Source organism: Acinonyx jubatus, chromosome C1, assembly GCF_027475565.1.
Source record: "Acinonyx jubatus isolate Ajub_Pintada_27869175 chromosome C1, VMU_Ajub_asm_v1.0, whole genome shotgun sequence".
In the NCBI taxonomy this organism is placed as follows: domain Eukaryota; kingdom Metazoa; phylum Chordata; class Mammalia; order Carnivora; family Felidae; genus Acinonyx; species Acinonyx jubatus.
In genome coordinates this window covers 187331683-187348275 of record NC_069381.1, presented here as the reverse complement: position 1 = coordinate 187348275, position 16593 = coordinate 187331683, and the positions used below count along the sequence as shown (strand labels likewise).

Genomic DNA, 16593 nt, shown 5'->3' with positions numbered 1-16593 from the left:
CCAAATGATAAAATCTTCCTTTTTGTCCTTAGACAAATCTGCAAGAATACAGATGAATGTCTTTGGTTTACTGAGAAACATAATCAAGCTAATTTTTTCTTCACAAATTACAAAATGTACGTATTGTGCCTAAAAGAAATGTCAACTAATTCAGAGAAATTTATCAGTTCTCCATAAATGTATCATTCTTATTTTTTAATACATTTCTTAAACATAAAATGAAGTGAATCATTTCAGCGGCTCAGTCACCCTAAAACCTGTCCATACTTAACTTTGTTAAAAAATACTCATAGAAAACTGGGGGCGCCTGGGTGGCTCAGTCAGCTAAGCGTCCAACCTCGGTTCAGGTCATAATCTTGTGGTTCATGAGTTTGAGCCCCGCATGGGTCTCTGTGCTGACCGCTCAGTGCCTGAAGCCTGTTTCAGATTCTGTGTCTCCCTCTCTGTCTGTCCCCACTCGTGCTCTCTGTCTCAAAAATAAACAAACATTAAAAAAAATGAACTTATGGGGCGCCTGGGTGGCTCAGTCCATTAAGCGTCCTACTTCGGCTCAGGTCATGATCTCGCGGTCCGTGAGTTCAAGCCCCGCATCGGGCTCTGTGCTAACAGCTCAAAGCCTGAAGTGTGCTTCGGATTCTGTGTCTCCTTCTCTCTCTGCCCCTCCCCAACTTGTGCTCTGTCTCTCTATGTCTCTCAAAAAGTAAATAAATGTAAAAAATTTTTTTTAATTTTTTTAAATATGAATTTATAACAACTTCAGTTAATTCTTTCAAAATATTAGGGTAGTTGAGTCAGGAAATATTTTCCTCCATTTAAAAGTGGCCAACTGGTTGTATATGGAATATCAACTAATCGTTTCCTGGAGATAGGTAAAGTGTCAAAGCAGTGGCATTTATAAAACTTAAGTCTCCATTGCTAACTTTTGAGGAAACAATCACCCCTTCTATGCTAGTTCCTGACCTCTGTCTTTGACACACCCACCACTTTCAGTCACAGAAAACAGCAGGAGGCGGAGGGTGGGGCAGGAGTGAGATGCAGACATCACAAGCTGTTACTCTTCAAATAACCAAAAGGGGCAGCAGGACAGCACCCAGCCAGCCAGTGTTCAGAAGAGGTCTCTACAGAGCTCCACACAACGAATGCACTGTAAACACGGTAATTTGAGAATTTTAGACATTCCCCAAAGTCCTGGTATTTCCCCATCCTAAATAACAAGGATCAAAAAAATACTATTTGAAATCAATAAAAGAGATTACCGCACCTCTCCAACCTTGGAGCATTGATCAGCCTTCATTTATTTGTCTTCTCACTGGTCTAGCATTTGAGACAAGACCCTACTACTGCTGCCTTCCGTAAAAGTAATGCATGTGACCAAAGGGCACATGGTAACCAAACTGTGATTATTCTGAGAAGCATCTAAGGATCTTGATGTTAATTTAAATGACAGCGAGTAAGCCAACCTAGTACAATAGCACTCTCATAGGCAAATTGCCACTTCCAAAGCACTGGACAACCAGATATTACCAGATAAACAATCACATCCCAAGATACAAGATGTCTAACTTATATCTAAAGATACAAGACATCTTTAGAAACGTTGCCTCATTATAAAGTCACAACGAAGTCCATTTCAGAGAATAACATATTGACCAACTGAGCAGAAGAGTTACCTTTCTACCAAATAATTCAATGTGCAAAATCGATATTTGTCAATAAAAAGCTGAATAAAAAAAACTTAATAGATAAAAAGCTTTAATTCAATCTAGTTTATAAAAACTGAGAAAATAACAATATGTCAAATATTTCTTATTTGTGGTTTCCCACTGATAGTAATATAATTGAAACCAATATATGTTTTGTCTTAGGGACAGAAACACTAATGATTACCTAACAAAGGTATTACTTATTCTGCATTTATTCACTGGGTGATTCTGTGCCAGACACAGTGGAAGGCACTAAAGGTATCAGTACAGTGTCGTATAGGTTACAAAGTGCATCTGAATATAAAGGTAGCTCCTGATGAACGTGACACAGAGAACCACAAATTTCACAAGGCCACTGTTAAAAACACCCACAATTCGTAAGCTTATTCCATTGAAGCTCATCCACAAGTAGACTTCTACAAGCATCACTGAAAAATATCAACTTGAGTATACTAACTCAGGAATACTAAAGTACCACATACAGTTTCACTAAACGGGCTACTTACTGCCTGTTAAAATACCTTCTATTGTTGTTTTTACCAAGTTTCTTCATATATATTTTTTTCAACAGAATGAATTTTGAGGAGCATGAGTTTGTCACTGAGAAAAAAGGTATGTCTTCTAAATGTGCCTCAGTGTCAACTCTACTTAATACATACACACAGTGCCATAAAATTGAGGTCAAGATTTGTAATTAAGTGACTATTAATCCATATTCAATTTAAAGACATGGGAAATTTAGCTGACGTTTCAATAAGCATCAATCTCTCTGTCTGGATCTGCAAAAATCTAGTCCACTTTCCTGAATGACAACAATTGGTAGAGCTGCTACTTTAAAGAACCCCCTCCACTCAGGAAGATGGGCCCTTTCTATTGATTTCACTCTTCCAGGTTCCCCATTTAACTTATGCTGGAGGCAGTGTAGCACGGGCCCCATTTAACTTATGCTAAGAGACCTCACATTCTATCACTGTCTCTTCTCTACCAGTTGCCCTTAGAGCGTTTTGCTGAGTGTTTCAAACTCTAATTCACAGGTTGAAAACTAATCATTCACCAGTATCTACCTTCTTTTCAGTAATAAAACCAACCAAGTTTAAACCAACCAAGTTTAAGCTGCACACTTCCTGCAGCTGCAGCTATCTTTTCTAGCCTCCCTTATAGTTAGGTAAGGTCTTATGACTAAGTCCAGTCCACAGATTCAACAGGTTTGGGATCGCAGTAATTCTCAGAGATTACATTATAATCTGAGATAATGCCCAGATTTTTTTTTAATTTTTTTAATGTTTATTCATTTTTGAGAGACAGAGGGAGACCGAGTGTGAGTGGGGTAGGGACACAGAGAAAGAGACAGAATCCAAAGCAGGCTCCAGGCTCTCAGCTGTCAGCACAGAGCCCAACGCGGGGCTTGAACCCACGAATTGTGAGACCACGACCTGAGCCAAAGTCGGATGCCCAACCCACTGAGCCACCCAGGCGCCCTCTTTTTGTTCTTTCTTTTTATTTAAGCTCCCCAGATGAATCTCATGGGTGGACAAGGTTAAGAAACACTGCTAATGTGTGGTAGAGTAGTAAGAAAGACCTTTGGGAGCAGACGTGCTTGGTTTCCAGTGCCCAAATCACCTTCAGCTCTGACTTCTACATGAGATAGAAATAAACTTTCTACTTAAAGCCACTATCATATGGTCTCTGGGAAAGCAGTTAAACTCAGAACATAACTAATGTAACAGGCATCATTGATAACCCTCCTCGTCAGCCCCGAATCCTCAGGATGCTAAGGTGAAGTTCTCGTCCCCATTGCTTGCTGACGGAACCCAACTTGCATTATCTGATCAAGATCTTTTGACCAATGACTTTTTATTTTCCCCTTTTGTTTTTTGTCTTCTGCTTCAAGAACCTACTGAAAAAACAAAAGACATCAATTCATTCTTTTTCCAACCATGAACCCTCTGATTCCTTTCCCATATATTATAAATTATTTAATGGTATCCTTTTTCCAACTGATTGCTAACTTCCGCTGTTGTTTGAATGGTAACTAACATGCAGGTTTTACCTTGAGTCCAATATTTTAGTGTTATTTGATCACATTTTAATTTGAAAAGGCTCAACAACACATCCCTACCACTCAAATTTTGGCAGACCACAGACCAAAAAAAAAAAAAGTTATAGTCAAAACTATGAAAGCTACATGGTGGCCTGTGACAAGAGCAGCAGGAATTCCCACAAGGCAATGAACCTGAACCTGATGTGGCTTCCACTTGTTATCATGACTACAAGCAAGAGATGCTATCTAATACACGAATATCTTCGTTGCCTCACAGTAACTTAAAATTTTAAGAATACCAATTATCACTTTAGCATAATTAATCCAAACACCAATTAATCTACTGCTAAATAAAAGAGTTAACTGTATTCTCATTTGACCTTTATACGAATCCTGTAAAAGCAGGCAGCTTTGTTACTTGCCTCTTGCGGATACTGATAAAGAAAACTTTCAACAGGAAGTAACTTCCAGAGGCAAATACTTGAAAATTTTAGTTCTACGGGAAAAAAAGCAGAGAAATAGAATATAAATGGACACACTTTTCCTGGAATTTATTCACAACTAAAGAATAGTATTTAAATAATTGGAGTTCCCTGTTATTCTTCTATATTCTCACAACAGAATCTCAGGTAGTTACTTATTTCCTATAACCTAACTAACCTTGTATGAAGAGGTAAAGTACTTATCGAATTCAGAAGTACATGAAAAATGATCGTGTAGATCATCCTGAAATCGATGGTGATAAAAAAGACATATTACTTATGGCCCCTATGTAATTATTATTTTAATGTACTTGAAAATAAGGAGTAAAAGTGTTTCAATAAAAAGAAAGTTTGGAACTATCTGAAAACTGTATTAAAAGGCAAAATGAAATAACCAGAATGGAACATGTGGTTAAAATTTGCATATTTTCATCAAAATTACAAGTTTTTAAGTAAAAACACATCACTTCACATAGCATTACAGTGAATTAAATTAGCAGTTAATTTACACTTTAAAGATATCTACTATTAAGATGATCAAAGATTTTCATCACTCATATTTTCTATCTATTCAAATATCAGCTTTAATTTCAAAAATAAAAAGACAAGCATTTGAAGGCACTTGGCCCTAATTCCTCAGCTCTTTGCTAACTCACTAGGCTTTGAAAACATACCTCAGTCTACAAATATTCCACATTAGCCTTGTTTGCCATGAAATAATTACTCCATAATAACAAATGTAACAAAATACTTTCAACGAAAGTAACCCACAAGATGTGCTTTGGAAAAGATTCATTAGAAGCATGTCTTTACAAAGTGAGGTCAGATAATAAGTAAGAAGTTCAAGAGTATCATAAAATACAACAATAAACATACTCTATTTGCAAAACTTCCAGGGAATGATCTGTTTTGGTTAATTGGCTATTGTCTCTCCGCTGGATTATAAATTCTCCCCAATTATATTTTATTCATGGTTGTAAATTCTACCAAATGTATCTTGAAAAGAATCAGAGCTGTACAAGTGTTGGTTAACTAAACATATCATAAGTAATCATGACAAAAATGCAATGATACATACATATTTTATTACCTGATGCTCCTTCCGTCTCTGAGGGAAGTAGGTTTACGTGTCACATGACCTACACCAAACTGAACACAGCTGATTGACTACGGATGCAATCTCTATCTCTCAAAGACAGTCAAGCACTTTTTTGGCTTGGCTTATAGAGATAAACTAAAGAAATCTGGTACTCTCACTCCCTTTTGATTTTGACCAAAGACACAAGAGACTATTGCCAGTCAACATTGGATATTGAACCCAATAAGTCATGACAATCTTGGGGATGGAGGCCACGTGCAAGATCAGGAAGCAGTGAAAACTAATCAAGAGGAAAAGGAAAGAGAAACAATCAGAATCAGAGACAGAGCGACTACATCCTCCAGAGGAACATACAGATGAATAAAACCAAGTGAATCCTGAGAGAATAATTGCTTCAGGTCCTGAAAACGCTCCCCTTCCTGCTTTCATTTCTCATGAGGTCTGTCTTTCTGCCCTCGGGTTCCCTGAAATCTCCATGTATCATTACAATAACACACCTTCAACTAGTTTGAGTGAGATTCTGCCCCTTGAAACCAAAAGTGCCATAATTAGAACATTCACTTAACATTAAAAGACATGCGATACATGCAAATTCGGTCTGAGGTGATTCAGCCCAACTGTCACCACAGATGTCAATCACTGTGGCCATGGAGCACACACGCTGGTCTAACCTACTGAGCGGAAGCTCTGTCTTCCTGGCTGTAGGCAGCTGACAGACAGCAGCAGCCACGCCTGTGCTACTGAAACTCCAGCTACCTGAGGCACCCCTGTCTTCTCTCTGGGCACTTGACTACCCTCCAGTTCTTAGTTTGGCTCCCTGGCAACCTGCCCATCTGTCTTCAGTCGACACAGGGATCGCTGTGATTCTCTCTGCTCACTTTCGAACAGTATATTTACTGAAATTACTCCTCTTACTTTGGATACCTGATGGGCTGCTCAATTCCTTAGTCCCTAAGCTAATCTTCCCTTCAATCCACGCCCCTGCTCAACTCATCAGACCCCCAAAACTAGCTGGACTGAAATCGAAGACAGACTTTCACCTGCATGCACTCTAGAGCTGAGATGGTGGGGGAGGGGGGGTGGCGAGGAGAATGGGAGGAGCACTTTAAAGATGAGACAAAAGGAGAGGATTCAAGTGACATTTTCTTAGCGTTTCCAAGTAGATTCAATTAAGAGGAAAAGCCAATGGAAGTCATTAACAGCTTCCACTTACTCATGTAGGCATACTGACTGAACCTTAAAAAGTTAGAGATCTTTTAATATTAAACCAAAACATCTCAGGCCCGTGTACCCAAGTCTCAGGTTTCCCTGGCATGTATTTCCTATAGAGTGAAATGTTTGGTTCTCCACGAAGATACTTTATGCTTCCAAATCTTACATCATCTTATTAGGCCTGCAATCACTATTAACTGGCTCACTCTGCAATCATTAAGGGAACGAGGTACAGAGTCTATTGTGGAAAATCCTGGAGGAAAAGATGGAAGAATGGCATTTCTCCCTAGTGTCCCAACCCAATCTACATCAATGTAAAGGCATCAGGGAGCCTCATTCAGACATGTTTCTCCCACAGCACATTACAGTCCATGTAACTGTCCAATCCCACTACCTTCTCAAAGCATACAATCTTTCAATACACATCCTCCAGTGATTAAAGTTCTATGGTTTCAGGGCACCTAAGTGGCTCAGTTCATTAAGTGTCTGACTCTTGATCTCGGCTCAGGTCCTAATCTCACAGTTCATGAGTTCGAGCCATCAGTCGGGCCCTGCGCTAAAGGTGGGGAGCTTACGTTGGATTCCGTCTCTCCCTCTCTCTGCCTCTCCCCTACTCATGCTCACGCATGCGGTCTCTCTCAAAATAAAAAACTTAATAAAAATATTAAAGTTCTGTGGTCTCATTAAACACTCTTTGTCTAACAGATCAAAATCCCTTCCACTATATTCCAAGAGTGCATCGTAACTCCAGCCCTACGTGAGCACTTCTCTCACTTTAATGTGCATACAAATCACTATAGGTGCTTGTTACAATGAAGATTTTGATTTATTAAGAATGGGGCCCAAGATATTGCATTTCTGGGCGATGCAGAAGTGGCTGGTTCGTGGACCACACTCTGAGTATAAAGGCACTACCATCCGTAACTCAGTACCAAATACAAGTGAGCCAACAGCAACCAGACTGGAGATGATGATTACCTCTTGGTATAGGGCTCCACATCTTGTTTGGTCTTTGCAAGCACTTAGTGATCTAATGAATACAAGGCACTGAGACACAATACAATTAGGAAGTGTTCACTTTGATGCAATAAGGTTCCAATGTTAGAAAACAGAAGAATTTTCTGTAGTGCTTGTTAAAAATGTAAATCCATGGCCTACTTGCCTGAGACAAAGTTTCACTGTGTCAGGGTCAAGTCCCACGAACGTGCTTGCCAGGCAAGTCTGATGGTCCACAGTGAAAAGCATTGCTTTAGTGGAGCAGGCAGACAATTAACAAAACTAGAGGATAGGTTGAACAGTCAGTGCAATGTGGAATGGGATCCCAAAGGCTGGGGCTCTGCATAGGAGCAGATTCAGACAACGTATAGGAATGTGCCTGGCAGCAGAGAGAGGGAGGAACATATAAAAAAGGTCAAGAGTAAAAATTACAGTTCAAGTCCAGGGAAAAGTGAAGGTCACATCTGGACAGAGCTGAGAAGGAAGGAGGGGGCTGAAGGTGTGTGGAGAAAATAAGTTGGAAAGACTAACTGAGGTCATATGATAGAGGTCCATGACTCTGGACTTGACCATTTAGGTCTTGGGAAGCTAATTCAAGGGACAAAGGGAGTTGCTGAGATGCCTTAATAAGGCGGCACAAAAATGAGCAGTCCAAAGACCTTTCTCTTTCACAGAGGACCATCGTCTTCCCTACAGTATCTTGCATATTTCAAACTGGGGAACATGACTGAGGTCTTCCCATATGCTTTGCACAGAAATTTGGTTACAAAGCAAAGTATCCTGGGTTACAATTTACATTTTAATTGATCAAGTGCCAGAAATACTCTGTTTCATAGTCAACAGCAGCAGAAATGAAAAGAAAAACAGCATCTGCTTTAAAAAATTTTTTGAATAAACTGAAGTAGCTTTAAAAAGCAGATTTTTTAAATGACAACCAAAATTCTCATCTAGTGAAATCTACAGGAAAAGAATCCACCCACTAGAAAAATGATTTCAAAAGCACATTTAAAAAACCTTTGGTTCTTAAAATGTGTTAGTGTCACAGGGAATTAAACTGTACTAGGATTAAGTACAAAGTCCTCATTAGAGACACAGATCCCATATTAAATTAAAACTTAAAAAAATGATTGGGTAATAACTACTAATCTATTTCAATTATTTTATTATCGTCAATAGTTCTTCCCTCTTGATCTGTGAACACTAGGATTTCTAAAGAACATTCTTTCAAAAGCAACTATAACCTCAATTCAAACAGTTTAGATTAGCAAAACATATTCCATATTCACTTCGAGGATGCCTTGTTGGCAAGCCTTTTAAAAGCCAGTTCTTTGTGACTGTCCTATAATTTTGTTTTTAAAGGATAATTTGCCACCTCTCATTGCTTAGGATACCTCTAATTGTAACATGGAAGCCATTCAGCTATTAAATGTAATATCATTTCTGTTGTAGAGCTTAAAATGAAAATTACAGCACATCACTGTAACATACTGTCGAATTGAAAAGTGAATAGTAAATCCACAAGCAAAGGGATTAGGTATTAGATACTGATGACTTTGCCCTGAGTTTATGCTGAGGTTTCAGTGGCTGGGTTTTCTTTGGTTTGTTTTTGTTGGTTTGTTTGTTTTTTCTTTTTGTTTTGCTTTGTTTTTTGAGGAGGCGGGGGGTTGTAGTAAGTTACAGTGAAAAAAGAAGGTATCAGAGCTCTCATTTTATATGATTTGATATCACAGAGCTAACTACACAGAGTAACAGAGTGTTCTCAAATAATCTGGTGTATTCATGTGCATATTCTCATTGCATCTGGTTCCTTTTCCTGAAATAATTTCCTTATGGCAGAAGACTTTCTTCCTAGTGTTCTTTTCTGGGAGGGCAGAGCTGACTGACCAATCCCTCTGCTTTTGTCAGGACAGCCTGGTGGCGAGGGACAGACAATCAAAATAATGCAGGCAAAGTGAAGAATTTATTGGCTCATAGAACTATATCTCAGAAAGGGGAGGGACCTTATTCAGATTCGATACAAACTAAAAAATTACTTAAAAATCATAAAACAGGGAAATATGAATATTTACTGGATATTGATGATGTTTAGAGAATGTTTAGCTTTTGCTTTTTCTGGTCTAATAAAAGGATCATGGTTGTGCTCAAAAAGAGTATTTAAGTACACAAATACTCTAGCCAGTAAATCTTCTTTTTACAGGGGTATGGGGTAGCAAATCTGTAATTATATAGTATATATATATATATTGTGTGTGTGTGTGTGTATAGTATATATCTGTATATATTGTATATTGTTAAATAAGTATATACTATAAATAATGACAGCCCAATTTCTGATTCTCAGAGCAAGGAGCTACAAGTAAGCACAGAAGGAAAGTTGGAATTAGTCCTACAGTTAGGGATTGCAATCAGAGGCAATAGTATGACCTCAGGGATTTTAATACATATACAGATGGCTAAGAATAAACATGCAAGTGTTCATAAACACGTGTTTCCCAGGTCTCTATACTGAGAGGACCTGGAAACACATCGGGAGTAATGAGTGCACCTAGCACCTAGAGCTTTCCAAATACCATGCTCCAATAGAATGAACCAGGACCTTCTGGAGAAATTACTGATTCCAGGGCTGGATAGAAAAAAAAAACACAAGATGATCCCTGAACAACACTGACTGATGAACAGATTAACAAATGTGGTAAATACGCATTACAGATTTTCAGCCTTAAGAAAGAAATTATGACACAAGTTGCAGCAGCAATGGACTTTGAAGATACTGTGCTATGTGAAATAAGCCAGTCTCAAAATGACAAATATTATATGATCCCACTTACATGAGGTACCCAAAAACAATCAAACTCATAGAAACTGATATAGAATGGGGATTGTCTGAGGCTAGAGGGGGAAGGGGCAGGGAAATGGGGAGTCAATGTTTAACAGGTACGGAGTTGGAGCTGGGGAAAACAGAAAAGTTTTGAGGACAGATGGTGGGGATGGTTGTACAACAATATGAATGTACTTATGCCACTAAATGATACACTTAAAGTGGCTAAAATGGTAAATTTACATTCTGTATATTTCACCACAATAAAAAGTAAGGGGAAAAAATACAGACAATGGAAACTGGCATGCCCAACTTGGAAAACAATTTGGCATAATTTTGTAAATGATGAAAATATTTTTCTCAATAAATATTTATTGCAATATGTTTTCTATGCTTATACCTGCCTTAGATATATTCTTGCCCATGTGCTTCAAATACAAAATATGAATGTTCAATAATAAAATGAAACAGAAGAAATTATATACAGTCCAAAGTGCTTCAATAGAAGAAAGACAAATAAGGATTAATAAACCCTAGGGGCACCTGGGTGGTTCAGTCGGTTAAACGGCCGACTTATTTTCTTTTTTAACATTTACTCATTTTTTTGATAGAGAGACAGAGTGTGAATGGGGTAGGGGCAGAGAGAGAGGGAGACACAGGATCCAAAGTAAGCTCCAGGCTCCGAACTGACAGCAAAGAGCCTCAGGCTTGAACTCACGGACTGTGAGATCATGCCCTGAATTGAAGTCGGACACTTAACCGACTGAGCCACCCAGGCACCCCACAGCCAACTCTTGATTTCAGTTCAGGTCATGATCTCACAGCTGTGAGATCAAGTACCACATCAAGATCCATGCTGGGTATGGGGCCGGCTTAAGATTTTCTCTCTCTTGGGGTGCCTGGGTGGTTCAGTCAGTTAAGCATCTGATTTCGGCTCAGGTCATGATCTCACAGTTTGTGGGTTCCAGACCCAGGTAGGGCTCTGAGCGGACAGCTCTGAGCCTGGAGCCTGCTTCAGATTCTGTGTCTCCCTCTCTCTCTCTGCCCCTCTTGCCTTTCTTGCTCGCTCGCTTGCCCGCACGCGCTCTCTCTCTCAAAAATGAATAAACATTAAAAAAAAGGAAAAAAAAGATTCTCTCTCCTTCTGCCCCTCTCACGATTTCTCACTCTCAAAAAATGTAAAAATAAACTTAACATAGTGTAGAAACTCTGCCCCATTGAAAATGAACCATATTTACATGCATGAATGCAATGGAAATCCAAAAATATATTGACTGAGAAAACCAAGTCTCAAAAGAATATATACAACAACACAAGGTACACAGAGTCCTAAAAGACATAAAACCTACTATTTTGGGATAAATATCCATTCAGTTAAGTCAGTAGAATGATAAACTTTGGGTCAGAGGAGGGTAGGTGTGACCGTGGAGCAGCAAATAGGTGGTGATTTAAAGGGTATTAATCTGTTTTTTAAGCTGTGCAGTAAACACATTATGCACGATTTTTCTTCCAGTGCTTTATGTATCATTAAATAGTCATTCTTTTACAAAGATGATATGCCTCTTTAAAATATTTTAAAAGGAAAAAAAACTGAAAAACATTAATTTTATCTTCCTCATCAAAGATACTACAAGTCCATGAGTCCCCATCAAAACAGTGTTTCTTCAGAGTCATGGTAACAGTTCCTACTTTCCAAATGTCTATAGCTTTCCCTACCCCACCACCCTAAACCTCTCAATTGTCTGATTCAGAGAATCTAAAACCTTTAACCCACCTTTACCGAAAGTTCTACAGTCGAAGATTTAGGTCTTTAAAAGACCAAAATATATCTAATTTCTAGGCCACTGGCCTATTATTTCCTTTTAACAATGTCAGAATGGCTAAATGGTTCCTGAAAATGTTAAGCTCCAGTGAAAAGTATAGTCAATTTTTAAACCAGAATTTTCAAGCACCTTTGTACAGAAATCTCTAAAGATTTTTATTAGTAATCATTTTCTCTTAATAAACATAACTTAGGAAAGTATGGTTCAAATGCCCTCTATAAATGATATAATGCCTTCTATAAAATGATAAAGACTATTTACTGTACAATCTGAACTCATCATAAAATAGGGAATCAAAGAGTTGATTTTCACTACTAACCACAAAGCTTTTAAATCTAGCCTACATTATTCAAATCACAGGTGTTACATGCATGGACGGTGGAGTCAGTCCGCCTCGGTTTAAATTCGAGTTCTGTCATTTTCTAACCATAGGAACTTAACTTCGATTTAACCCCTCTGCCCCTCTGTTTCCCAACTATAAAATGGATATAAAAGTAGTACTTGTCTCAATGAGTCTTCAGAAGAGCTAAATCAAGTAAGATATATAATGTGCTTAAAATAATACCTAAATATAATTGTTTAACTTTTTATTATGAGATAATTATAGATTCACATACACTTGTAAAAAATAACAGATGATAACAGGGAGGGACCAACAGAGTTAACAGATCACACATACCTCCTATACATAACTTCCATATTACCTTTATTAGAAAAATTTTACTATCTCTTATACATCACTTATTACCAAATACATAACAAACTACTGAAAAGGCAATTAAAAAAATCAATATAATCTTTCAAATTCGAATTTTTCTTTATAAACTCCTTTGGAAACCTGGGGAGAAGAGAAAAATCAAATGCAATTTTATGATTGGCTCAGCATTATAAAACAAACAACTGTTCAAACTCAAAGAGTGTGTGTGCCTCTGCACGTAATTTTTGCTCCTAAATCCGGAGAACTAGTTATAGTGAATACGTTAAACTGGTTAAGCTTTCTATTATGCAGTCATAATGACCACAATATTGTTACATTTAAAAATTTAGAGAAATGATTTGCTTGATTCTAAAGAGGCACTGACTGATTAAAGGGCCTTCTAAAAGTCAAAGGAAAACTCCTCTCATCTAGCATCATCCTCCTTTTCATCACCAAAATCATCAAGTCAGGTTTCCAAATCCCTTCGGCTAGAATTTCAACATTTGACGAACTACTGTTATATTTCAGCTCAAGAGTTTCCACTTGTGTCAGTGACAGCAATTGGAAAAAAGAAAAAAAAAAAACTAGGCACCAACAAAAAAGGATAGGACTCCACACAGATCACAGGGCCCCCACTCAGATGATGCGGCAAGAATCCGTGTGAGTTCCACAGCACCTTTTAGCAGAATCACTCCTCGGACCAGTGAGTAGCACTGATGTTGATAAGACCCCTTAAAGATTAGAAAACATAAAGAGGGAGGCCCAGGAAGACAGAAAGACACAACGAGAGTCACCCAGGTAATTACCGGTACATGGAGCCCAAATAAGTACCCAGGAGTTTGATCCCACATCTAAAACTTTACCCCATGAGCACACCCCACATGTCTTCAAATACTTTAAAATACAGCTTTTAAATAATCTACCAAATATATATCAAAATGTAGGCTAGTCTAACAATTTCTTGCCAAGGTAAAGATTTTGAACCTGCTTTTACAGACATCAAGGAACCAATTCATGTCTGGAGTAAGGCACAATATAATGAACACACCTTTTCCATAATCTTTTTTCCCCTCTCTTCAGAGTATACAGAAATGGTATTTCTTTTATTTTTTTTTATTTTTTTTTCAAGTTTTTATTAAATTCCAGTTGGTTAACATACAGTGTAATATTAGCTTCAGGTGTGGAATTTAGGGAGTCCGAAACAGGATTTCTTTCACTAGCATATGCTACCCAAATAGATAAATCAGATGTTCGGTTGATACATTTCTATTATCCCAAGTTCTTGACCTCAAAGAATTTGAATCCAATGTATTTCCAGCAGGACAGTTTCTTCCCAAATACAAACTACTTCAACCAACCTTTCAAGATCAACTTAAGAAGGGAGACCTGATAGCTTTTCTAGTAGAGTTTTTCTGAAATATTACTAAAACTACTTTTTCTTCTATTTTTGGAGATGGCTTATTTTCCTTGTAGTTAGAAATATTGTTTTTGTAGCATGTGCAAAGTGAAAAGACCAAAGGTTAAAAAATGCACTTACCATTATGCCCCAATCACGTAAACATTTAAAATCATTTAAAGTTAAAAATCCTTTAGTTCGCAAGCACTTAACTCCTGAGGCAAATAGAAAATTTAAGCATGCAAAGGTGTAACGACCCTTAAAGTTTGGCCTATAACCCCATAATATTCTACTCTGGAAATGTTTACATTTTGCCTGATTTCAATTCCTTTAAGATGCCTCAGTGTTGAATGCCAGAAAATTAGGACCTACCTTACATAGAGACGTAGTCAATAACTGAACACCTTGAATGTATGACACTACCACAGAGAAGGCATATGCTCCACCAGGCACTAAGCAGATGATAACACTGTGTTCAACAGCAGCTGAGCTGCAAAGAAAACTGAAGGTAGCATGTGTTATGATACTGCAACTGAAGATCACAGAAGAGAATAAGAAAGAATAATACACACGGTAAGACTAATGGTCTTAAGACTGATCTTTTCTACATGCAAAAATGCAGTTCTGGCATGAGGAAAGTTAGCCTCAAACTCACAGAAAGTCCCTAATATCCAGGCAGAAATTCATTTTTGTTTTCCCTCTTGTTCACTTTTTTCTCCATGTAAAACACTGTAGTGTATTTTGCACCTTGTGAAAAGTATTTTGTTACTCACATGATTTAAGTACAAACTTTTTTTCTGGACTATACAAAATTAATGGGGCTATCCAAGTGTTTGAGAACACCCTTACAATTCTGGAAACAGGGTACTTTTTTTAATGGGTGAGAAAATTTAGGAATAAAATATAACAGAAATGCAACAAAATTATTTGCATATTCTCATAGTAAATATCTTGCCTCAAAGCAACATTATTTCTATCTCAACTGAGTTTCAGCTACCTTCTATATTCAAGGTGTAAAATGCTAAATTAGAAGATCCCACCCACCAGATATAATTCTCCTTTAAATTTGTTATCAGTTCCAAAGCAAAAAAAAAAAAAAAAAAAAGGCTAAGAATAAAATTTATTTTATCATTCAATAGTCCAGGTGGATGCATTAAATTACTTCAGGAAAATATTTTAAAAGGGTGCCTGGCTGGCTCAGTCAGAAGAGCATGCAACTCTTGATCTCTGGGTTATGAGTTTGAGCCCCATGTTGGATGTAGAGATTACTAAATAAACTTTTAAAAGTATATATTTTAAAAGATTTCCATGGAATGACTACCAATGTGGCTGATACTCAATTACAGCTTTTTAAAAGAAGTATCACCATGCAAAGCTTTTGGAGTTTCTGACCTAAATTGGAAACAAAAGGCTTTACCATGCCATTAAAAAGACACTTTAACATACTCAGTTGCTATGGTACAGTTCTGGAAGAGAGGAGTTTCACAGTAGACTTCAGAAGTAAATCCCTGGAAAGAAAAAAACTAAATCATCTGGCATGAAAAATACATAAATTCCTTAGAAATATTGAGAGTTTTTCAGAGTATTTTACACAAGTAAAGGTGACACAATTATTCCACCACTGTAATGATCTGATCAACAATTCCTAAACCTCAATGATCTTTATCTATGTCCGCATTATTGCTGGAAGATCATTTCTGAAATCTAACGACCAAAATGTTTAAGTGCATGATTTATGATGTTAAATTCTTATGTAACTCTTCCATAATCGCAAAGTATATCATAAATACAAGTGTACGCATTGAAAGTCTGTCTTCATAATTAGAATATATTCTTTTTTAAATTTATTTATTATTTAATTTACATCCAAGTTAGTTAGCATATGGTGCAACAATGATTTCAGGAGTAGATTCCTTAATGCCCCTTGCCCATTTAGACCAGAAAATAATATATTCTACACTCATATGAGGAATTTAAGATACAAAACAGACAAACATAGAATATATTCTTTTCACAGTCAAACAAATTTCTCCAGTTATAAAAGGGGAGTTATACCTCCCAGTTCAGAGACTTTGAGGTTTGACTTCTATCCTAGCCCTGTTGAGTGTTTTGATCACGGAAATGGTGACAAGGAGACTAAGTTCCCAAAGGAATCTCTCAGACTGACCCCCTCACTGCCCCCTGGCCTCCCACACTCCAAGGTCCCTCCAGTGACCCCTCACAACTTTCAATATAGAAGGTTTTCTTTGTTTTTTTAATTTTTTTTTAACGTTTATTTATTTTTGGGACAGAGAGAGACAGAGCATGAACGGGGGAGGGGCAGAGA

At 37.5% G+C, this 16593-nt stretch overlaps 1 protein-coding gene and 1 long non-coding RNA gene across 9 annotated transcripts in view; both read right to left on the bottom strand.

The window, feature by feature from the left end:
- PARD3B (par-3 family cell polarity regulator beta) overlaps positions 1 to 16593 on the bottom strand; it is a 997127-nt gene that overhangs the window by 813060 nt on the left and 167474 nt on the right. The gene's annotated exons all lie outside the window — the stretch shown is intronic.
- Positions 2965 to 16506, bottom strand: LOC128314111 (uncharacterized). Its single transcript, XR_008295530.1, has 2 exons — positions 15714 to 16506; positions 2965 to 14769 (listed from the first exon to the last, which is right to left on the bottom strand). It is a non-coding gene; the product is annotated as an uncharacterized LOC128314111 (long non-coding RNA).